Source organism: Engystomops pustulosus, chromosome 5, assembly GCF_040894005.1.
Source record: "Engystomops pustulosus chromosome 5, aEngPut4.maternal, whole genome shotgun sequence".
NCBI classification, from domain to species: domain Eukaryota; kingdom Metazoa; phylum Chordata; class Amphibia; order Anura; family Leptodactylidae; genus Engystomops; species Engystomops pustulosus.
In genome coordinates, this window is record NC_092415.1 from 169,101,167 (window position 1) to 169,126,145 (window position 24,979).

At 42.1% G+C, this 24,979-nt stretch overlaps 1 protein-coding gene and 1 long non-coding RNA gene across 4 annotated transcripts in view; one reads left to right on the top strand and one right to left on the bottom strand.

Annotated features, from left to right (window-relative positions):
* Window positions 1–995: 995 nt before the first annotated feature.
* LOC140133500 (uncharacterized) lies at window positions 996–16,586 on the bottom strand. Of its 2 annotated transcripts, none has more exons than XR_011855912.1 (3): window positions 16,466–16,586; window positions 6,489–6,574; window positions 996–1,254 (listed from the first exon to the last, which is right to left on the bottom strand). It is a non-coding gene; the product is annotated as an uncharacterized lncRNA (long non-coding RNA). The 2 variants fall into 2 exon arrangements; XR_011855911.1 differs by lacking the exon at window positions 16,466–16,586 and adding an exon at window positions 16,364–16,444.
* The window catches only part of OSBPL3 (oxysterol binding protein like 3), a 124,454-nt gene continuing 115,966 nt past the window's right edge, over window positions 16,492–24,979 (top strand). For both annotated transcript variants that reach the window (XM_072153754.1, XM_072153758.1), the window contains exon 1: window positions 16,492–16,743. The gene's annotated coding sequence lies outside the window, so the exon portion shown is untranslated. The remainder of the gene's footprint in view (window positions 16,744–24,979) is intronic.

Consider the following 24,979-nt stretch of genomic DNA (forward strand, 5'->3'; position numbering starts at 1 on the left):
CAAGCTGCTGGACATTTGATCAGTGAGGGGAGGCTGCTGGACATTTAATTAATAAGGGGAGGCTGCTGAACATTTTATTAATAAGGGGAGGCTACTGAACATTACATTTGAGAAGGAGGACTACTGTATATTTCAGTACAGAAGGGAGGCTGCTGCTGGACATTTCATGAATGAGGGGAGGCTACAAAACATTTAATTATGGAAGAGAGGCTGCTGAACATTTCATTAATAAGGGGAGGCTGCTGAACATTAAATTCGTAAAGGAGGACTGCTGTATGTTTTAGTACAGAAGTGAGGCTGCTGCTGGACATTTCATGAATGAGGAGAGGCTGTAGAACATTTCATTAGTGAAGGAAGGCTGCTGCACATTTCTTTAGTGAGGGAAAGTCGCTGCTGGACATATCATACTGGTAGGTTGTTTAGATTGTGAGCCCCACAGGGACTAATGTGCCATGCTTTGTGCAGCGCTGCGTAATCTGTGTGCGCTATATAAATAAAGAATTATTAGCATTATTTATTATTATTATCATAAGTAAGTGGAGACTGCTAGACATTTCATGAATGAGGAGATGCTGCTGTATGATACAGTATGATACAGTTGGATACCACTAGTCAGTATATAAATAAGAAGGGCTGCTGCTGGAATGATCATAACTAAGGGGGGTTGCTGCACACATATAAAAAGCAACCCTTTTTTGTGTTGTTTTTTGAGGGGCAGCTATATTCCCACTTACATATTGTTCATAGACTGTGGATGTCTCATAAAGTCCCCATGAGCACAAGTAATCGCTTACTTGTTTTTTTGTTTGGATGACTCATAGTCATTAATATTTTAAGAACGTGTCAGGATTTCGCTACAACATAATTCAGTCTATAGCCACAGTATAATCTCATATTCTTGTCTGCAGTGTAAGGCTCCAATTAGTCTGCATTACAGCCTCCATGATAATAACAGTTTAGACCAAGATGTGATTTTTCAAATGTTTTTAATTCTTTTCAAGTGGTTTTCAGTGCAAAAATCTAAATTGGGGAATGTGCGTAACAAAAAAGGCTCTTTAGTAATGTATCTTCTGTGTTACCCGCTTGTCTAGAGGGATCACGTGACTTCTTCCAGCAGATTATATTCCAGATTATAAAGGAACAGTCGCTATTTTTTGGTTGGAAAAAAGAACTTGAAGTGGCAGCAATTCACATAGCTTCTCATTTTATGAACCATTATGGCAACTCGGTTTCCAGAGAGTATTCCAGCCAATTCTATGGAGAGGGATAGAAGAAGAGAGGGAGACCGACAGACAAATGAGATGCTGATGGTTCCAATAAGTAAATTTTATGAATCAGGTAGACTGCTCTATGATGTCCTTCATGCTGCTGCTTCTGATGTTATGCTATAAGAATATAGGGTACCATGATCTTCTGTTCTCTATGTGTGATGTGTATATATAGATATTGCAACAGATTGTCTTCACACTCTGTGGAATTTATTTCGAAAGAACTAACATCTTCCTTTAGGCTGTAAGCACTTAGGTGCAGGCAGGTATGAGAAGGTAATGGCATGGCTGCTCATCTTATCCCAAATTGTGTAATAGATTATAAGCATTAAAGTCAATCTCTAGCTAAGGAAGTGGGAACAAGTGATTCTTGGCCAGTGGATTCTTGTCCATACTCCAGGGGCCAAAGACATCCCAGAGATCCTCGAGCCTAAATGCAGGATGTGGCCCCAAGTTTCCTCTGCTGTATGGTCGATGCCAGACCTTGGGGAATTCTGTATTCACACGATCGATGACACATTACACACCTGATTAGACTACAATCGCCTTACTGACACATTGATCACACATCTGTTATTCTCAGTCCCTTTCCTTTCTTTCCCACCACTCTATCTTCCCTTGTCCTCTATCTCCTTCCCTCACTTAACTTTTCTCCCTTTGCTCATTTTCTGTCCCCCATCTTATCTCTCCATCTTCTTACTCCCTTCCCTTTTCACTTATTTCCCTTCATTCCTTTTTTTTCCTCCATTCCTCCATCACTTCTCTTTCTCACACTCTTCCCTCCTTCCCTTTGTCCCTTTCCTTCTGATCTCATTCTTAATACCTTCCCATCCCTTCCCTACCTACTTCCCTTACCTTCTTCTCTTCTTCCTTATCTCTTCCTCCTTACTCTCTTTCCCTTCCTTCCCTCCATTCATCTCTCCAATTCTTTCCCTCTATCCCTTCCCCCTCAGTGGGATTTATGGTCATTTTTCGGCATCTTGGTCTAATCAGCTAGTCCATGATTAAGATGGCTGGAGATTGATATTATTGGCAGAAATCCTCTCTACAGGTGAGGGTGGAACACCAAGGTGCCACTTATCTCTTGATCGCTTATTTTCACAGGGAGGATTCTTTTCTCTAGATTGTAAGCTCCTCGGGGCAGGATGAATGATTATGACAGTTAATGTAAGCTTACAGGCCAGATATTAAACAACAAGATCTTTGAAGCAGACTATGTAAATGTAGAATATAATGCACTGCATTGTTATATATTATTTAAATATTATAAGCCATGTGGGCCATGTAGTAGATTGTCAGATGTTCAGTGCAGGTCAGCAGTGGGCGGATGTATGGATAGTAAACATGTTGGGGGTTATTTATCCGGCCTCTTAATGTGTCCAGCAGGTTCCTGCGCAGCGTTTACTTTTAGGCCAGGCCCTGCCAGTGACTTCACAGATGCAGGGGCAGGAACGCCCAAGTGCTGCCGTTCAGCCAGCCACGCCTCCCCTTTTCACGCCCCGCCACTCGAAAATAACTGTGAGTGCTATCAATAAGCTAGCATTTGCAATTATTTCAGGGCTTCTATGCAACTAAAGTTGTGCTGTAGTCCTGATAAATATCCCCATTATCTTTTTTCTATGGTCAGTACAATTACCATACTTTCCACAACCTCCATGCAATTACTTTGTTACACAACACCCAAAATGGTCCATTCAGAAACGGCTCCCTAGAAACAGCTCAGTCACAGCCCCCCATAAAAGCTTTAGCATAGTCCACATCTCTAGATATATCAAGTAGCACTCAAACCAACCCTCCAGTCTCCTACGGCCTACTAAAGTTAGCTTTGTACTGCATTGATATTAACTACAGGGAATCTGTAGCCTTGTATTGTACTGATAAACATATGAGAGACACCTTGTAATTCCTAATGAGTCAAAACATAAATAAAACAATTGGCGTTTAGTCGTATTAATAACATCTAACAGCTGCTAGACCGTGGACGCTGCATTTATGTGAGCAATTTGTGGACTCAGAATGAGGTGGCGCTGATGGTTTGTCAGGAATTTTTCATTTGGCTCGAAATAGGTTCAGAAAGCAAATATTGCATTAAATTTCAATACATGAATAATGTATTATATATCACAAAACAAAATATATGCAAAACAACCTTGGAAGGAAGATGCGATTCCACTGGAAATCATAAGACAAGTTAATACAGCAAATATATATAATGGGGGAATTTATCATTACAGCGGCTCCTTATGACAGTTCTGTGTCTATCTTTGAAGCTGCGGTGCAGTCAGTTTCATCAACGTAGCTCTGGCCCTTGATAAATCTGCTGGCATTGTCTTATGCTGTCGAATGAAAAGTCGCAAAAACCCCAACGAAAGTCGCAACATAGATCAGGGTGGGGACTGGCGTAAATTTGCACCAAACAGCTTTTGCACCACAAATGCGCCAAAACAACGCCAAACAGAGATAAAAACCCCAATGATAAATTCCCCCAATGTTCTCTAATGTTTGCTGTGGAAATGGAGGTATCTTTATTCAATTATAAATAAGACAACACCTGCCACACTGCTGATAACAGGGATGTAACTAGGAGAGGGTGGACCTCATAGCAATATTCTACATGTGCTCCCCTTTCCTCTAAAAAATATACATATTTAAAAACTCATTTATAAACTCATTATATTTATATATATATTTACATATATATATTTATATATGTGTGTATGTGATCCCCTGATCACACACACAATTCTACACTCATACACACACATGTATACATTCATACACACACATTTATGCATTAATTTATACATTTATACAGAGTATACACATATTTAGAAAGCATATACACAAACATTATGTACACATCCATACATTTATACACACATACACATCATATACACACATAGTATATACATATCAAATTTGCACACATATATTATATACATACACATAGGGCATATTTATCGTGTGCCGGTGTATGATTGCCCCGTCGCTGCATTTTCTTATCTCAAAGCTTATCTCTCATAGTCTTAATTTGAAATAAAAATGATAAAGAGAAATTAAGAGAAAATTATATATATTATATATTCAAGAATAAGACTGTAATGTAGCAAAGTGGGGAAAACCGAGGCTTAATAGAAAAATTAACAGCAGAAAGTGTATACAGATACATTCTATTCAGTGCTTCCTGCAATAATAGCTTTGGCTAAATTCCTGCTCCCTGGGGAGAGGTATTTCCTACCTCCTGGCGGGTATTGAAAGTTTGACTAGAAAAATGAAGACATACCTATCTGCTATTGCCATTATGAAAGTATGTGCCAAGGTTACATGTAGCTAACATCTCAATCAGTTATTGTCTGGAGAAGTTGTGTACTAAATCCCTGACAACAAAATCTAAAAGGTTTGGAGCTCCAACAGTTTCTTGACATCATCTTTGTCAAGCTGTGTAATTATCTATTTTATGTAAAAAATATTATATACACTATGCAAAAGTGGAAATGAACCATAGATTATATAGGATATATTTTTTCCAATTGCATTTGGAGTTCTACTACTTTATACTGTTTACACAAATGAATACAATATTATCCCATGCTTTTATTATTTTGCATCATTACATGAAGTTTCTAGGGATCATGGACCCCACCTCCCTCTGGTCTCCAGCTGGGGTAAATAACTAAAACTAAAGTTTACTTACTCTGCTCTTTCTGAAGTGTAGGTGGTCAAAATCCCCTGATCTTAATTTATTAAGTATTGAGTAGCAAAATATCAATGCGGTTATTAATGGCTCTGTGAGGAATGTTCTGTAACACTGAATACACTTAAAGGGGTTTTCCCACAAAGACAAGTTAGGCCCTATCCACGGGATAAGGCCTAACTTGCTGATCAGTGAGGGTATCAGTGCCGAGACCCCCACAGATTTTAAAAACGTGGGATCCGACCAACCCCTCGCCGCTCCTCAGACTAATGGAGCAGATGGCTGTGCATGATCTCTTTCAGCTCCATAGATAATAATGGATAAGAATGATCATGCGCTGCCATCTGCTTCATTAGTCAGTCGGACCCCTCGTTTTCACGATCTGTGGGGGTCTCAGCACTGAGACCCCCACTGATCAGCAAGTTAGGCCCGATCCTGTGAAGTATCCTACTTGTCTTTGTGAAAAAAACACTTTAAACACACACATCATTAAGATGCGGGCTCCACCAGTTACCAAATAAGAGGTCGGATGCTCGTATCCTGTGCACCGCAGTCGGCCTTATTCATGAGGGTGACACTCCCCCTCTAAGCCCCTGTCTGCGGGAACCTGTAAAAATAGCCGGCAGCAGGGCATAAATAGTGCAATCGCTGCCGGCTCTCTCCGATGCGGCTGCACTGACAGCGGCCGCGCAATGCTTTTTGACATCAATATATATAACATTCTGTGAGAATAAGCAAATATTGTGGCCCCTCACTTCTAGCTCATATTATGGCCACGCATCTCGCCAGTGGGTCATGTAACCCTCTGGCTCCAGAGGCCAGAGAGGGAAAGTCCATCAGGGTAAGTATAATATGAGTAACCCTAATAGGTTATTGTACTTACCCTAGTAAAGTTTCTGATTTGTGCCCAAACCTTTTAACATGGCACCCCCAAAAACTGGCTTCATCAAACCCAGAAAAATAATCAACTAATAGGGAACACAAGATGCCCTCATAACTCTCCCATGTAGAAGTAGGTAGGAGGTCTCCCTGAACAGGAAGACATTGTGAATGAATATACTGTATATACTCGAGTATCACCTTTTCGATGTCCCCCGCAGGTTCTCTACTTGCTTCAGATGCTCCGGTACCTCTTCGGGTCCTCTTTGGTCCCTATGGCTACCCCTAGGGTTCCAAGGCACGACTGGAACACACAATGATGTCAGCCGCTTGCCTGAAGAAGAGCCACTGTAACATCCAAAGCAAGAAGAGGACCTGCTGGGGGCGTCGGAAAGGTGAGTACAGTGTTAATTTTTATAGACTTAGGGTTTTTCAGCATAATTTTTGTGCTGAAAATCTCGGCTTATACTTGAGTATTTACGGTAACCTTTACAGTAAAATTTCTAAAATTCCTGACTATATTTGATATGCAGAAAAAATAGCAGACATCCTGAATTCCAGATGCCTAATTGAGGTGTACAATGGCTCAACTTTTCATGTGACAAGTAGCATGCAATCAATTTTTTATAACAAATACTAACAAATACCTGGGGTTCTTAATGCAAGAAGAAAACTGCTTTGCTAGAGGTTGTAGGGTGCGAACAATCCACTCACAAATGTTTGTATCTGAAACCTGCCAATGACAAAAGGAGTGGGTGATATTTTATGGACCATATGAAACATATTAAATGTTGCAATCTTCGATAATATAGAATTTTGAGAAAGAACGTTAAATCCGTTAGCTCCCACAAAAACTCCAGGGTGCAACAAACACCACAAAGAATGTCCAATTTCTTCAAGCAAATTCCATTTATATTGTGCTCCACAGATGTTAATAAATGCAGAAATAACAAGAAACACAACGTGTTTTCCTCAGTACGGTTCCCCTGCTACTGAAAAAATGAATACACATAATGCAGTGACCTTCAACTGGTGAAAAGGCTTGGCATCAATGTATTCATGTGCACTCAGAAACACATCCATTTACCCTAAGATGTCTTTTCATTTTTGCGTTTTTAATCATCACATTCTAAAAACCATTCCTTTAATATTTTACCATTTACATTGCTGTATGAGGTCTTGTTTTCTGCAGGACAATTTGTACTTTTTAGTAGCAACGTACTAAGGAGCTGGGAAAAAAAATATGAAATGCAGTGATGAAAAAAATGCAATACCCGACATATGCTTACAACGGTGCGATAGGACTTATCCCATAAACTGGGATACATAATCCTATTTCCTTTCAGTGGGGAGGAGGAGTGAATATCACTGGCTACTTGTGAGGTTCAGGGTGTCTCTCCAGTGACGTAACTATACTTATATGGACAGTTACATGACTGGGATACTCTGAGTACTGAGTGTACTCGGAGGCCGGGCACGGATACAATACTGTTCCTTATCGGTTATTACGGCATCTGCTGAGCATGTATGTTTATGATATATGAAGCTTGCTGAATCTTTCCACCCTGTGTCTCCTGCAGATCCAATGTATATAGTGCAAACCAAGCCTTTTTCCTATGTCAGCCAGTATATGTCTAAAGATACACTCAACTTATGTCAGGAACTTTCCTTATTAAGAGTACGAATGATGTTCTAATCCATGTGCTTTCCCTTAAGTCAATGGATATCACAAGGACAAATTCACTTCTACGGACTCATGTCCACTGTGGATTCCACAGCTCCATTTGTGAGCTGACTGTCCAAGCTGCAAAACTCAGAGCATGTACTATTTCTACAGCTGCGTTCACATGTGGTGTTTGCCTTGCATTTTAAAATTCAAGGCAAACCCCCATGGGCAGTGCTGGGCCTGATCATATATGCGCCTCCGTAGAAACGCATACGATCGGTACTGAGCATTGTTTAATTACCAACTGCATGTGTTTACATGGAAACGTATATACAACCTTGCCAAGTACCACCCACGCGGCTTGCCAAGCACTTCAAAATGCAAGGAAAACGCGGCGTGTGAAGTAGCTTGTGTCCAAAGGCTGTAAGTCATTGGCCATCGTCTCAGATCTCTCGAAGGCCTTTACAGGGTAAAACCTTAATGGTCATGATAATGAGTTAGCTTTTATTTACTAAATGGCAACATAAGTCTTTAGGTAATGGAATCGGAGACCATTTAATGTCCCAGCACTCCTGCTTCTGGCTGATTAAACAGAGCTATTTTAAATAAGGCAATTAATATTGTTTTATTGCTGAGCTTAAAGCGCTGCTATGTCCTTTCCGCAGCAGGTAGAACATTAGAGACCTCAGCACACACTTGTTGTGTTCAGCCATACTTTTACCATAAGTCCACATCCAATTGAAATGAAAAGTCATTCATTTAGCAACAAGTCACAGAAGAGAATGCAATGCAAAGAGAACACATGGGGGCACATTTACTTACCCGGTCCCGCGGAGTTCACGGAAAGTGCATTGTCTGATGATCATGCACTGTGCTGCGATTCCTTTTGCGCCCGATATCGTGCATGTGTCACTTTTCCGCTCAGGTCCCACGGAGTTCACATTCTTCTACTTGGTGCATGTAAGTGAGTCTTGCGACTCAATTTGAAAGTTAAATAAATAATGATTCAGTCCGAATCAGTCGGATCGTCCAACGGCGCCAAAAAACGATCGGGTGCGACACAATCCCAGTGCAGGCACCTTTAAAATACTTGTTCAAGCCGTGCATATCCCAAAAACGGTGCAAAGTCCGACGAACCTTAGTAAATAAGACCCAATATCTTGGGTAATGCACTGGCTATGGTAGTTGTCACAAATGCCCTTTGTAATTCCTAGCTAAGGGTCATGGCTAAATTCACACTGCCGTGAGCCCGCCGCACCGTAGTACGGCGGGCACACGGCAGCGCGGGGAGAGGAGGAATTCCTCTCCATAGGAATTAATGGCGCACGGACATGTCCTATCTTTCCCCGGGCTACGGAGCGGTACGATGCCGCACGTGTGCTGCACCACACCGCTCCCGTACAGGGCCATGAGCCCATAGAAGTGTATGGGGACGTATATCGGCCGTATATACGTCGGCCGTATATACGTCCCCCATATTGTAGTGTGAATGTAGCCTTAGGCTACATTCACAAGGACGTATGAAAACGGCCGTATACGTACCGTTTTTTTACGGGTTACATACGGCCACATTCATTTCAATGGACAATACGTCCAACCATTTATATTGCCGTTTTTGACACTGGAGTGTACGTACCGTATACTGGCCGTATAAAAATCTAGAGCATGTCCTATTTTCTCCCGTATTTCAGTTCTGTATGCCCTAAAAGTCTATGGGCATGTATAAAATACGGTTAAATACGTGCTGCATACGGATGAAAAACGTCACATATATACGGGCTCATACGGCCTGGAAAAATCAGGACTGGAGAAATCATACGGTCGTGTGAATGTAGCCTTTAGGCTATATTCACACTGCCGTTGCCCGCCCGTACCGTACCGTAGCGGGCAACGGCAGTGTACGGGGAGAGGAGGAGGAGGTGAGCGCAGCTCACCCCCGCCCCTCTCCATAGTAACCTATGGCGCACGGTGCCGTATTACGGGAAAAGATAGGACATGTCCTATCTTTTTCCCGGGTATGGAACGGTACGGTGCCGCACGTGTGCTGCACCGTACCGCTCCCGTAGGGTGCCGTGCGCCCATAGCAGTGTATGGGGGACGTACACTCACCGGCCACTTTATTAGGTACACCTGTCCAACTGCTCGTTAACACTTAATTTCTAATCAGCCAATCACATGGCGGCATTTAGGCATGTAGACATGGTCAAGACAATCTCCTGCAGTTCAAACCGAGCATCAGTATGGGGAAGAAAGGTGATTTGAGTGCCTTTGAACGTGGCATGGTTGTTGGTGCCAGAAGGGCTGGTCTGAGTATTTCAGAAACTGATGATCTACTGGGATTTTCACGCACAACCATCTCTAGGGTTTACAGAGAATGGTCCGAAAAAGAAAAAACATCCAGTGAGCGGCAGTTCTGTGGGCGGAAATTCTTTGTTGATGTTAGAGGTCAGAGGAGAATGGGCAGACTGGTTCGAGCTGATAGAAAGGCAACAGTGACTCAAATCGCCACCCGTTACAACCAAGGTAGGCAGAAGAGCATCTCTGAACGCACAGTACGTCGAACTTTGAGGCAGATGGGCTACAACAGCAGAAGACCACATTGGGTGCCACTCCTTTCAGGTAAGAACAGGAAACTGAGGCTACAATTTGCACAAGCTCATCGAAATTGGACAGTAGAAGATTGGAAAAACGTTGCCTGGTCTGATGAGTCTCGATTTCTGCTGCGACATTCGGATGGTAGGGTCAGAATTTGGCGTCAACAACATGAAAGCATGGATCCATCCTGCCTTGTATCAACGGTTCAGGCTGGTGGTGGTGGTGTCATGGTGTGGGGAATATTTTCTTGGGACTCTTTGGGCCCCTTGGTACCAATTGAGCATCGTTGCAACGCCACAGCCTACCTGAGTATTGTTGCTGACCATGTCCATCCCTTTATGACCACAATGTACCCAACATCTGATGGCTACTTTCAGCAGGATAATGCACCATGTCATAAAGCTGGAATCATCTCAGACTGGTTTCTTGAACATGACAATGAGGTCACTGTACTCAAATGGCCTCCACAGTCACCAGATCTCAATCCAATAGAGCATCTTTGGGATGTGGTGTAACGGGAGATTCGCATCATGGATGTGCAGCCGACAAATCTGCGGCAACTGTGTGATGCCATCATGTCAATATGGACCAAAATCTCTGAGGAGCTTCCAGCACCTTGTTGAATCTATGCCACGAAGAATTGAGGCAGTTCTGAAGGCAAAAGGGGGTCCAACCCGTTACTAGCATGGTGTACCTAATAAAGTGGCCGGTGAGTGTATATTGGCCGTATATACGTCGGCCGTATATACGTCCTCCATACGTTCGTGTGAATGTAGCCTTATACTGTATAAAACATACAATACCTGACAGTCAATAGATAGGAGGAGTGCTGTTTATCTGGAGAAAACAAAGGAAATTCTTCTATAGGCAAATATAAGAAATATAAGAAAAATACTGTTTTAGATATAATTGCTCTTTGCACTTCATGGATCAGGAGTTAGGTCAGGAAGTAGTACCCTCAAAACGCAAAACTGCCAACTGGTTTATCAACTCCGTAGTATGGCTCCTGCCAGTAAATGGAAGCCCTTGCATAATATATGAGATAATCTTAACCTTTGTACACAAAACTAATCTCTGACTAATTCCTTGGATATGAAGTTCATGGAATACTGGTTCCATGTTACTTTTATTTCCAGAATAACACAATATTACACTTTGTAAAATATACTGCAAATCATGTATCTTGTCGGATTAACATACCAACATAGGCGATTTGATCTGCGATATACTGCCACTCAAATGCTCCCACCAAAATATAAATGTATTCGATTTGTACGATATTGAAGAATAAGGGAGGGAGTGTTCCTCTCTGTAGATATGTTTCAATCTGTCAATACTTCTGGGATGCCTCGTGTCAGGGCCGGTGCCAGCACTGGGCATACCTAGGCAGGTGCCGGGGCCCATAGCTGCCGGGGGGCCCACATAACGCTGTACATAAGGAATCCATGTGTTGATTAGGGCTGTGTCTAATAAATCTATAGGGGGTGAGAGGGGCTTTATATAAAATAACCATGAGACAGCTGTTTGGTATTATAAAAGTTTCTGAATTTTTAACGCCGCCACGTTAGTTCACTGCAAAGTGGCCCACTAAGGCTCTGTCTCCCAGGGGCCTAATGAAACCTGGAGCCAACCCTGCCTTGTGTACAACGACCTATTTAGGTCATGCTCATTCATTTTGTGCTTCACCTCTACCACCTTTATTCATTGCACCTATTTAACAACCAGGTGTACTGTGGTAAAGCTTGGATGGGTGGTAATGTTGACTTTGGGCAGGTGCAGCTCCTTTCAAAGTGTCCTACCACAATGTTTTATTCTGTTCTTTAGTTTACCTTTCTAATATTGAACACATAAACAGAGTTTTGAGTTGGACTTTTGCTGTTACACTTGATGTCTAGAGATCTTATTCCCTTTTAGAAGTTCTCATGATATGGTTCTCTTTGGAGTTTGGGTGTGAAGGTGCTTTGCTCACCCAATAACACTACACCTATCATTTCCATTTCATGGTACCAGATTGACTGTACAGGCAGTCCTCGGGTTACATACAAGATAGGGTCTGCAGGTTTGTTCTTAAGTTGAATTTGTATGCAAGTCGGAACTGTATATTTTATCAGTGTAATCCCAGCAAGAACTTCTTTGGCCTCTTTGACAATTGGATTTTAAAACTGTTGGGTTGTCATAAGAATCAATATTAACACTAAAGCTTCATTACAGACACATTTGATAACTGTTATGGCTGTTTGTTGTAGCCTAGGACTAAAGCACAATAAATTACCAATATCCAGAGGTCCGTTTGTAACTAGGGGTCGTATGTAAGTCGAGTGTTCTTAAGTAGGGGACCGTCTGTATTGACTTAGTTTTTTCCTCACTGCAGTAAACTACCAAAATCCACAAGGATCTGTGCGTACTAGAATGTCAAGACAACTCAGGTTGACATTAATTTACCCTGGGATCCTTCCTTAGTGGAACGAAGCTGTATGTTAAGTTAAAATGAGCAAAGTTGGTGGAGCCAATACTGTGCAGGGTAAGAGTCTGTTATCTAGGATTTAAGAGTTCTTGCCCAGGATTTTACTATTGATGACCTATCATTTGGGGTATGTTTTCCAGGATTCTATTCTGATTGTAAGACCAATTGACCAATGATGTAAAGTACTGTACAATGTTAAGTGCTTGTGCCTGTTTACTGCAACTACGGTAACTCCAAATTAACTATCAATTAGCCATTGACATAGTTAATGAAGGGATTATACCAAAAGTTTATTAAGGTAAGTACAAGATACTGATAGGGTCACGAGTATAGTTCTCCTCCTGGTAATGTTTCTGTAAAGATGTCAGGACTAGTGAGTCATGTGAGCCGTCGGCAGCAGGATTCTGGGCTTCCTATGACATCCCAGGTCTGCTGGCTTCCAGTGATTGGAGGGGGCCATGCAGTCATTACTGTATGCACACATCTCATTTGTCATAACCCCTCCCATTTCAATGACTGGAGGGGTGTACGGATATTGTTGGCATGGCCTTCCAACCTCTACTGGTGGAGTGGATATGAAGGAGGGGGCATTCATACCCTAATGACCGCATGGCCCCATCTATCTGATGGAAGCCATCAGGACACAGGATTTCACAGAATGTCCAGAGTCCTGCTGCTGGACGTCATGTGACTCATCAATACTGGGAGCTTTACCGAAACTTTACCATAGACAGATAGATCTTTGCAGCGTTTTTTAGGATAAATATTCTTATTCTAATTCTTATTTTGTCATTTTCTTTTGTTGGGAATTTTTTTTACTTAAAACTAAATCTATTTAATATTTTTTTACATTCTAGCTATTTTAGTGTTACCCCATCATCTGCTGGAAAACACTCATCATCCTCCACATCCAAATAAATAAAAGAACATACAAAGAACAGCAACTAGTGAGTTGCGCATCTGACTGCATAGCAACCTACCAGGCTACCTATCAGGCCATGTGAATACGCAGATTGTGGTGCCGGGTGGCCTATCTTCACTGTCATCTGCACATGTCAAGTATTAGCTGCTGACCGTGCAAGCACAATATTTACTTGCTCCTCTCAGTGAGAATAGGAGGTTGGATTTGAGAATGTGGAGAATGACAATGGTTTTCCGGAGGGAAAGGGGAAGTGATAAGTTACCTTCAACAGATATTACCGGTATTTGCTATACATTATCAAATGTCCTGTATACATTATTTGTTTTCAACAGGGAGAACTAAATTATAGAATGAAGAAGCCTTTTACAATAGAGGACCATTATCTCAACATAAATTTGCCTTCAAAAGTAGATTTAAACTGGCACGTCTAGTGTTAAACCAATTGTATTCTAACCTGCTTCTTCCTATAATTTAGTTCTCCCTGTTAATATCCCTTTAATTTATAGGCGGAACAGTACAAAATTGTAAGGAATAGGGCAGTGGTGGCAAACCTATGGCACGGGTACCAGAAGTGGCACTCGGAACCCTCTCTGTGGGCACCCAGGCCATCACCCAGCACAAAAGTCACCATTCAGGACGGCTCCTCCTGCAGTCACAGGCAGCCCAAAACGTGTCATTTTCAGCACTATTTTAAAGTGACTTGAAGTACAGGAGGAGCAAGGAGGTGTGGACAAAGCTGGATTATAATTGATGCCCCTTCTCAGGGCCTGTGATTCATCCTGTTAACGGGACCTTAGGGGGAAGCTACAATAATAATCCAAATAATCCTAATCCATCTTTCTCCTGTATTGGTGTCTTCAGGACGTCAATACGTTTGAATCTGTGACACAACAGGGAGCAATTAAGTTACTTTAGATTTGCATTTGGCACTTTGTGAAAAATATGTGGCTTTTGGTTGTAGTTTGGGCACTCAGTCTCTAAAAGGTTTGCCATCAGTGGAATAGGGGTTCGTTGTGCACTTTAGGAGAGGGTCTGAATAAGCCCCTTTACTGTGCCCCATCAGATAATTCTATTTTTAGCATATGAGTCACTGGAACATATACTGCAAAACATAGGGGGCTTGAATAAGTTATTAAAAAAATTATGAATAGTAATTTTTTTCACACGTCATATAACAGTGGTGCATGGTTCTGCAGTATGTTTTGTAACACCGGTGCATAGCATTGCTGTATGTTTTGTGACAGCGGTTGATGGTAATATAGGTTTTGAATGCAGGTTTTTTAACTGCGATGCAAAGTATTGTAGTATGTTTTGTTACAGCATAGCATAGTATTGCAGTATGTTTTATAACAGCTGTGCATAGTATTGCAGTATGTTTTATAACAGCAGTTGATGGCATTATAGTATGTTATGCAACAGTGGTGAATGTAGGTTTTGTAACTGCGATGCAAAGTATTGTAGTATGTTTTGTAACAGCAGAGTATTGCAGTATGTTTTGTAAGGGTGCGACCACACTTGGCAGAAGATACTGCAATACTATGCACCGCTGTATGGAAACACATGCAATCGGTAACCAGCACCCAGCATCCTGCATTTAAACAATGCAAGAACCCAGGTGCTGGATACAGCTCACTTGAATTTCTTTGGAAATGAATATGCGATGGTGCCGAGGCCCACTCCTGGGAGCCGGTGCTGCGATTGTAAACGCAATCCGAACGCCACGTGTGAGCGCACCCAGACAGCAGTATCTTCTGTAACAATGGTTAAGGGCGTGGTATTGCAGTATGTTTTGTAACAGCGGCGCATGGTATTGAAGAATATTTTGTTACAGCGGTTAACGGAATTGCAGTATGCTATAGAAAAGTTGTGCATGAGTATTTTCAGTAACATCAAAGCATGGTATTGCAGTATGTTATATAACATGGGAGCATACAGTAAAGCACAGTATTGCAGTATGTCAAATAACATGGGCGCACACAGTAGAGCATAGTATTGCAGTATGACACATAACATGGGTGCACACGGTAGAGCATAGTATTGCAATATGTTATATAACATGGGTGCACACGGTAGAGCATAGTATTGCAGTATGCTATATAACATAGGTGCACACAGTAGAGCATAGTATTGCAGTATGTTATATAACATAGGTGCACACAGTAGAGCATAGTATTGCAGTATGTTATATAACATAGGTGCACACGGTAGAGTATAGTATTGCAGTATGTCATATAACATGGGTGCACACAGTAGAGCATAGTATTGCATTATGTCATATAACATGGGTGCACACAGTAGAACATAGTATTGCAGTATGTTATATAACATAGGTGCACACAGTAGAGCATAGTATTGCAGTATGTCATATAACATGGGTGCACACAGTAGAGCATAGTATTGCAGTATGACATATAACATGGGTGCACACAGAGCATAGTATTGCAGTATGACATATAACATGGGTGCACACAATGGAGCATAGTATTGCAGTATGTTATATAACATAGGTGCACACAGTAGAGCATAGTATTGCAGTATGACATATAACATAGGTGCACACAGTAGAGCACAGTATTGCAGTATGTTATATAACATGGGTGCACACAGTAGAGCATAGTATTGCAGTATGTCATATAACATGGGTGCACACAGAGCATAGTATTGCAGTATGACATATAACATGGGTGCACACAGTAGAGAATAGTATTGCATTATGTCATATAACATGGGTGCACACAGTAGAGCATATTATTGCAGTATGTCATATTAGTGCATGATTATGGTTTAATTGTCTCATACAATACTTTCCTGGAGGGTCACTGCCTCCTCTCTACCACTTTATCAAAAAACTGAATTATTTGTAACTTTATCCCACCTGTGCTCCCCCGACCATCTCACCCCACACTACACCTGCCCAACCACCGCCCGCGCCACACCACGTGTCACGTGCCGGGAATGGGGCGTTCCACCTCTATACCTCTCGCTGTCAGTCAAGTCTGGAGGCCACGCCCCCGGGCTCAGCCACACGGCAGGGGGAGGAGCCTCGGTGGCGATCCTGGGTGTACGGGAAGAAGTTCAATGTGCAGCAGCAGAGCGGGGACCGTGCGCACAAAGTGCAGGGGCTGCTGAGTGCTCACTGACAGCTCCCGCTTACCCGCCCTGTGGGGGTCCCAGGGATGAGAAGACCCCTCTACCTCAGTCTCCTGTAACTCGGCTGCCGGGAAAGGCGATTACATGAGGCTGGATCACAGACAGGTAAGGCGATCACTACTACACGGAGGAGCCCGGGCGCTCAGCTCTCCTCCAGGTGGGTGACATAATCTGGTTGGGGGTGTGTGGGATGGGGGATTATTACGCTGGGTCTGGAATATCATCTAGTGGGGTGTGCATCTACTTTAGGGATTGCTGGAGTAGTAGTTCAGGAGTAGCAGTTCGGTAGTAGTACTCCCATCATCATCATGTCATTGTTACACAGTTGCAGCATGATGATCAGACGTGTAACATCCTCCATGTACATAACAATGTATCATAGTCATAAACATGGTAACACATGATGATGATGATGATGATGATGGTCTCTTGTGATGTAGTCAGTAGTGTCTGTTGGGGCTGGATAACCTTTGCCTGAGGTTTGTTGGAGAGGAATCACCGATTTAATCTTCTGAAAATGTCCCTCCTACTGCCCTATGTGTACGGGTAAGAATGCGGCAATTAATTGGTATAATACACCGGAGGTCGGAATCATTGTGGCAAATCATAATCAGAAGTCATGGGGTACAAAATTATTTGCACACACACCTCTCATAGCTGTCATCTATCTTGACTACTCCGAACAATGTGCAGATTTCCTTAAAAGCAAGAGGGGAATAGGCTGCTGCCAAATTAGTTTTTTCTTCCAATTTCCAAAATCTTTAAAGGCGTTGTCCGGAGGTTGAATACAGGGGTAAACCTAAACTCTCTGCTGCCTGAGGAGAGACATAGAATGGTGCCCATTCAGTGTCTTACACCTGTATTGACTTTTGAGTTGAAAAGACTGTATTATTTTTTTTTTTTATCAGTGTTAGGACCTGCTTTGTAGCAGGTGACTGCACCCCCCATGTCGTCCCCCCACCATGCTGCAGGGGGTGCTGTCTGAGGCGAAAGGCTCAACTCGCCTTGTAGCACCCTTAGTTGAAAAACATCTCAGATTTCTTCCAAAAAGAGCTCCATTTGGTGACCGTCTCAATGAGGAGAGTGGAGAAAACTGCTGGCAGAGACCTCTTGGGGGTATAAAGATTTTCCTGGTGAATTCTCGACCCACTTTACTTAGGGATAAATCAATAAATCCATAAATAACGGGATGTAATTAATATTTAGTGTATGTTGTTATCTCTACTGACTTGTTGTACTAGGTGAAGCCCTATTGATGCACTGTGTGTACTTTATTGTGCAAAGTCTATAACAAATGTGCACTTTGTAGGAGTAATTTAGGATTTTCTATCTGCACTGGTCCTGAATTAAAAGCACTAAGGAACCTGGATTGGCACTACTTGGCACGTGCCCATGTGTACGGATCGTTCTGATTGTAGCCCGGAAACATCAGTTTTCTCCTCATCGCTGCCTTGTGTGTCTATAGAAATAGTAGCGCAGCTCCATGCACATTTTTCGTGCTTACCCAGTCACGGGTTTGAATCTGGGAGACAATCTGAGTTTATTTTTGGCTGTGAGGCACCTGGGATATAAGATCAGTTCTGTCTGTAAATCTTCAGTCATCGTGGAGGAAATGCTTTGCTGGCACAGGAGCACGCGGCTGTACAGTATTTCTTTGTAGGATTTCCTACATCAGCACAAGGGAGCATAGTCACCTACTGGGAGATGAGAGGCTGCTGTGTGCTGGGAGCTGCTCGGGCTCAATCTTCACACCAGCAGAATTAATTGTATAATTCATAGAGCAATACAGATTTCTCAGCACTTAAAGGGGATGTCTGGCAGTGTAACAAAATGCTTCTGATGGCAGGGAATATGCTTAGCAATCCATTCCTCACCCTTTAGATCCAGCGCAGCTCTGATGCACGTAGTTACTGGTTATGTTGGTGTACGCAAGGTCCGTGCTACAGAGAAAGTATACAGAGACTTGAAGAACGTGTGGAGCAGAAGGGGAATAAATGGGTGAATATTGTAGTGTCCTCCAGTACTGGAAGCTATATCCATATAAAAATCAGTCCCTATCTTTGAAAACTTTTTTTTAGTCCCTTAGGCTGGGTTTACATTTTATTTTTTGTATATGCTCAGGGAAAGCTCCCGACATACTTGCTGAGTGTACACATTAACATACTGGCAGGTGGAGCATAGTCATCACCTTCGTCTGACCACTATACGTTACATCCGCTGAAGGCTGGATGGAAAGACGTAGCAAGCTACACCTTTCCGTCCTGCTGAGCGACGTATACGCTCAGCGGAGGCAATGGAAGCCTATGGGAAGCGGATGCGGCATATTGTATCCTAAAGCCTCAGCTGCTACACGGCTACATTGCTAAGCAGAAGGGGGGCATGGTAATGTCACTGTCCATATAAGGACAGTGACATCACTGGGGAAACCCTTTACATCGGCAGCAGCCAAATGTCGTTTGCTGCCGTTCTACACCCCCTTCCCTGTATTCATGGGGAGGAGGGGTCCACGGGCGATGTATCCCAGTGTACATGCATACAGTGGGACACGTGGTGGGGGATTTGGACGTGTCCTTACAACTTACAAAACCGAATGGGAACCGAACCTTACTGCTGAAGCCACTTTTCAACTTCCTGACCAAGTCCTAGTTATTATATGTGACGTCTTTATGTGGTAACTAGTTTGTCTGTGCCACAATATTCTTTGTTATGTTTATTTATGGAAAATGCAATCATTGTACAGATTTTCTGTTTTTACACCTGTATTAGATTTTTATGTGGAAAGGTGTGTTTGGGGCCTTTTTTAATGTTTAGTTCATAATTCTAATTGCTTGTTCAAGCTAATACATTGCAATTTTGATGTGTACAGTACATGCTCACACATGGGCTGACATTTACAATCTCAGGTCCTTCCAGAATCGGCCCCAGGTCTTCCATAGTAATGATCAGATCCCCATGAAAGCGTCACGTGGGGTCCGGTTGTGTTTAGAGCTAGAAATCCTTTAGACGCTTAAATGGTTGAATATACAGCTGACACCTGTGAATGGCTCCGAATCCTAGTTGGAGCCCCTTCCCGCTCTGCAGTACTGTTGCATCCATTTGTTGGAAAGGGGGAAAGCAAAAATTACTTCTAGCCTAAAATATATGAAAAATACCCATGTCTAATACTAAGGACACTTGCATACATCCCTGTGCTCAAATGGGCGTAGCACAGGGGTGGCGCAGATTAGGACATGCCCTAACTGCTTTGGTGTGGCCACAAAGCTCTGACACAGTGCAATGGGAAAAACGGTCATTCATACGGATGACTGTAGTGCCCACTGAAGTGAATGTGGGCGGAAAAAAATCTTCTGTGTGTAAAGGGGCCTAAGGTTAGAAAAACACAACGTGCTTATGAGTATAGTGTTTATATATTATGAATAGCACATGATGCAAGGAATCCCATCCTCTGCATTGTTCTCGGTGCCTGGAACCGGTCGTCTCATGGTTAGCGTTCACAGACCAACCATGATTGTGCGTTTTTTAACCTAATAGATGAAGAGCTAGAAATGCACAACTACCTGTTATAGGCCATGGAATAATAGGAGCAATTCAATGGACTCATATCTAAAACGGCTAATACAAGCCCCTATGTATTTCTATGGGCTCACACAAACTTTCCACTGTGCCGGGTATGTGCTGACAGCAATCCGTTCTATTAAGACACATTGACATGTTGTGATCACTAATGGATTAAGAGTGAATGACCATAAACATATTTTGGATCTGTAATTGGGCCCTTCTAGTAATCTAACAGGCCATACTCTGCCTCTGATAAACAAAATTGTGGCCTTGAACACATGCTGCATCTCAGATCTGTTCCTGGAAGCATTGCTTCTAGCATAGGATTTGGTACCCCACAGAGGCCACTTATACAAGAACATGCTGTGCCGAGGACTCTGTGGTCAGATACCACTTTACATAAAGGATCTTTGTAAAGGTTCTGTGTGGTCACCATGTACATTATAGAAGTGTTGGTTGTGACTTTCCTGACATCTTGTTAGCTCATTGACAGGGTCTGGAGATTAGCATGGCTGAGCTCCAAGTACATTCGCTGATATTCTGTGTTTAAGAATAAGGAACACTCCTCACTATTTTCTGGATTTTTTTTCCATAACTTCTTCAGGACTGGAACCAGGCAGTGAATGAATGATCCTTGACATTACAGATACCTTCAGCACCCAATGGATGTACCTAGGGGCTTGGGGCATATCAACTATGTGAACAGAGCGTATGTTCAGTGGTTTATTAACCTTTGTAACATAATGAGTCGTGCTGGATTTGGTATAAAAAAACTTTTTCTAAAGTTTCTAACTTTTTTTAAAAAAAAAGGTTAAAACTCCCTCCATGGAATGGGTGGCATAGAAAGTCGAGATGCAACTGCAAGTGACTTATGATGCATTAGATCCAGCATTTTATAACATTTAGTACAATTGGCACATATTATGCCAACACATTGTGCAACTCAGTGTTCTTTTTATTGTAATGGATGAAAAAAAATTCTTCTCTTTTTTGCACTCTGCCAAATTTTTTTTATAGATCTTCCATCAAAATCAAGCATGGACACTGATCTGTAAATGTGGTAATCTTCCTATAGTTGTTGTTTTTACATGTCTCAATGTACATCTAATTAGAACAACCAAATCCTGCAATTTTCCCTTTAAAGCGTTTTATCTGGCACTGCTAGGTTTCCCTTGGAGTACTACTCAGCGCTGGGAATCTCAGTAGGAGCATATGTTGTGATCAGCGTAGGGAATATTCAGATGTGCAGTTGATAACCACATAAAAGTTTGCATTTGAAATCTGCTAGGGTTGTTTAGAAACCACCTAACACATTTAAGAGGGCTCATATATAGAAAAGCATATGTTTATAAAAATAATATGGTATAAAAATAATAACATTTTTTGTACCTTGGCCATATGTCCATCTTTAGGTCTAGGTTATGTCTGTGTGTACCTATTGTCGTTTCTATGGGCTCATACACATAGCTCTGGTTCTCACAACCCCATATGGGTGCTGAACGCCCAAGCTTTAGAACTCAGAGGTCCTATTTTTGCCCATCTTTATTGCAGTCAATGGAGTGGACTTAACATGTCGATGACACAAGATCCGCAAACAACAGACAGTTATATCACAGGGGAAACAACCTAGGCACTACCGGTGTTCAATCTTCCTTCTGCTTTCGGTGGGGGAGAACTGAACCAGAGAGAGGTATCCAACAATATGAGCATACAGTGGGATCTGCTGTAGCCCATCATTGTGAGGACACCTCTGTAATCCACCTGATGTATCCTTACAACGGAGGGCAACAACTGGATTTGAACGCAGCCTAAGGGTGGTATCAAACGTGGCGTTTTGAACCCATTTTTAGTCTGTTTTTAAGAATGCGTTTTTGAAAACGCATGCATTTTATTTTTTTTTAATTTTTTTTTTAAATACACATGCGTTTTTTACTGGACTGAAAATGCATGACTAAAAACGGGTTCAAAACGCCAAGTGTGACACCACCCTAATATAGACTGCAACCACCTGGTGCACAATGTTGTCAAGATGTCACCGCCTTACCATAAGTGTTTGGCAATTTCCATGTGGGAAAAAAATGATCACATTCACTTTAGTTCTACCGTATAAGGCTGGGCTCGCCTCTCGGTTTTTGTATATGTAGGGAAAGCTGAGCGTACACGTTGACATGTGCTGGCAGACGGCGGCATAGTTTTTGCCTCCGTCTGACCACTGTATGTTACATCTGCTGAAAAAGGCAAGATGGAAAGATGCAGCAAGCTACGTCTTTCCATCCAGCTCCTTTCTGCTGAGCAACGTATACGCTCAGAGGAGGCCGTAGAAGCTTATGGGGAGCGGATGCATCGGGGATCCCCAGATGCTGAGCGGATACGTCGCTCAGTAGAAGGGGGGACCCAGCTATGTCACTGTCCTTATGCATTCAGTGGGGAGTAGGGGTCCCCTAAGTGACTTACCCCACTTTATAAGCATACAAGAGGATATGTATGTGCCATACGTTCCCCCACGACCTGTCCTCGCCATGTATGGGACAAACATGATGTGAACACAGCCTTACAATGCCGATTTTCTGTATCACAATATGTGCATAATCCGCAGCGTTTGCAGATACCCTAACTGGCCTAGGATGAGATGGTAGGGGTGAGCAATGCTCACCCATCCCATATTCATAGGAGTCCCAGACTCGGTCCCAGACAAGTTGTGCTCACTGTGACCGTGTAAAATAGACCTCTATATTCACCTGCATGAGGCTTACTTATTTATAAGTACTGCATTTCCACAGTTGTTGACCGGCAGTTTTAGTAAAAATCAGATGGTTATGGCCCTCTAAAGGAGACGTAATTTATCTGTTCTGTAGAGTCCTCTACAATGGTAACCTCAGTGTGGATTTGTATTGTAGAGCGTTTTGTAACAGCTGGAGCCATATTACCCAACATGAATATTCAAGGGTGGCACTTACTGTAGGATGTCGTTTGGGAATGTTTACTAGGAGGCAATGGATAAACCCTCCCACATACCTGGCCGGTTAATTGGTTAGAGAGTACTTAGTGGATGGAAATTTGATTCATTATTTATGAGAGGATGACGGAGCATTGCTGGGTCACCGTTTTCTCAGTTTGCTATGTCAGTGACTCCTTGTAAAAGCTGAGTCACTTACCTTGTTATCTGTGAATCAGAAGGTCTACATGCCGAAAGTATGATGACTGCATCATCAGGTGTATTGGTGTCAGGTTCACCAAGAGTAGGAATTAAGATTTACCTGAAATGTCCTTTCTAGAATTCTTTCTTGTGTGAATTCTTGACTGTGCAAATGAGCAGAGAAGAGTCAGATTTTGCTGTCAAGTTTAGAGGCTGAATGGGGAGTATCAATTCAGAGGACCCTATCTCTGATTCTTTAGTACCTAAAAACCTGTTTTGGTGTCATTTTAAAGGTCAGGATCTTCCATTTGAGATCACATAAGGCTTGTGAATTATAGTATCAGAGATACAGACAGTAAAAATATGTAACTCTTATTTCCAACTATGTCTTTAACTGCCTGTATCTCAAGTTTTGTATAGAGAACCTAAAATAGCAAACTGAAAGATGAGATTTTCATCTTTAATATAACACATAAAGCATATTTCTAGGTACAATAGAAGTGAAGATAGGCGTGTTTAATTGAAAGTCTCCCTGCAGCCTCTAAACTTGATTCATCTCAGGCAACGAGAGAGATTCCACTTACGGTATAAGAGGGAATTCTAGAAAAGATATTTCATACCCTACTAGAAGGGACTAGTAGTTTACTGAAAAATTTGGTGAAATCCTCCTTTTCATCCACTTAGCTTTTACTTTAATGTACCGTGGATTTCCACATGCATATCCGCCATCTTTAGTCCAGCACTATATGTATGGGTCTGTCTGGCCTTTAGGATTTGTCTAGCCTTAGTTTATATGATGTGCACATCTGTTTCTTTCTCTTCTCACATGCATGTCCATGCACTCACTGATATAAGATTTGAAAATATGGTCTTCCTGCAATTTGAACATTGCAAACATTCCAAAATTCTTTCTGTACTTTCCACTTGTGTTTTCCAGTACTGTGGATCTTATGACTGGCACAAAGTTTATCCTCCTGAGTCATACAAGCCGTCTCTGGCAGAGAAGAAAATAGTGATTGGAACAATAATGAAATCATTTTTTGGGTTCCTGTACACATTGCCGTCTGATCACCTCATCATATGCAGATAGAGGTGTCACAAGTTCGGCATCCTGTTCTTACATCTGACTTTGAGAAAAAGCTGTATCATATTGCCCCCATGTTCAAGGATAGGGTCTGAATAGAGTCAAATGTGGACATTTTTACTCAACTGACTGTAAAGCTACAGAAGTAAAATACAGAATGACACTTTAAGGGTTTTGCAATGTCTCCATAATGGTGTTTTCAGCTCTTTTTTTCAGTCGCATCCTCTCCAGGGTGTGGCATTGCCTAGTACAATCTAGAAATCAATAAAAAAATAATACCTCAATTTCCCATTTTTCTGCCAAGTTCTTAAGAACTGCTATCTGAATGCTGTGTACAGTCATGTGTGAAAAAGCATTTGTAGTAGGAGAGGCTGTGTTTTTGGACTCCTAGTCTGCCAGAAAGCTGGCGTGTGAGGCATGATAAACTCCCTCATTGTATTATATAGGCTTTTTTATCAAACCACTCTCTGCAGATTTGGCCATAAACGCAACCTTCACATATTGTTATATTGTCGTGAGGTAAACTCTCATTGTCGTGAGGTAAACTCTCCTCATATTGTCGT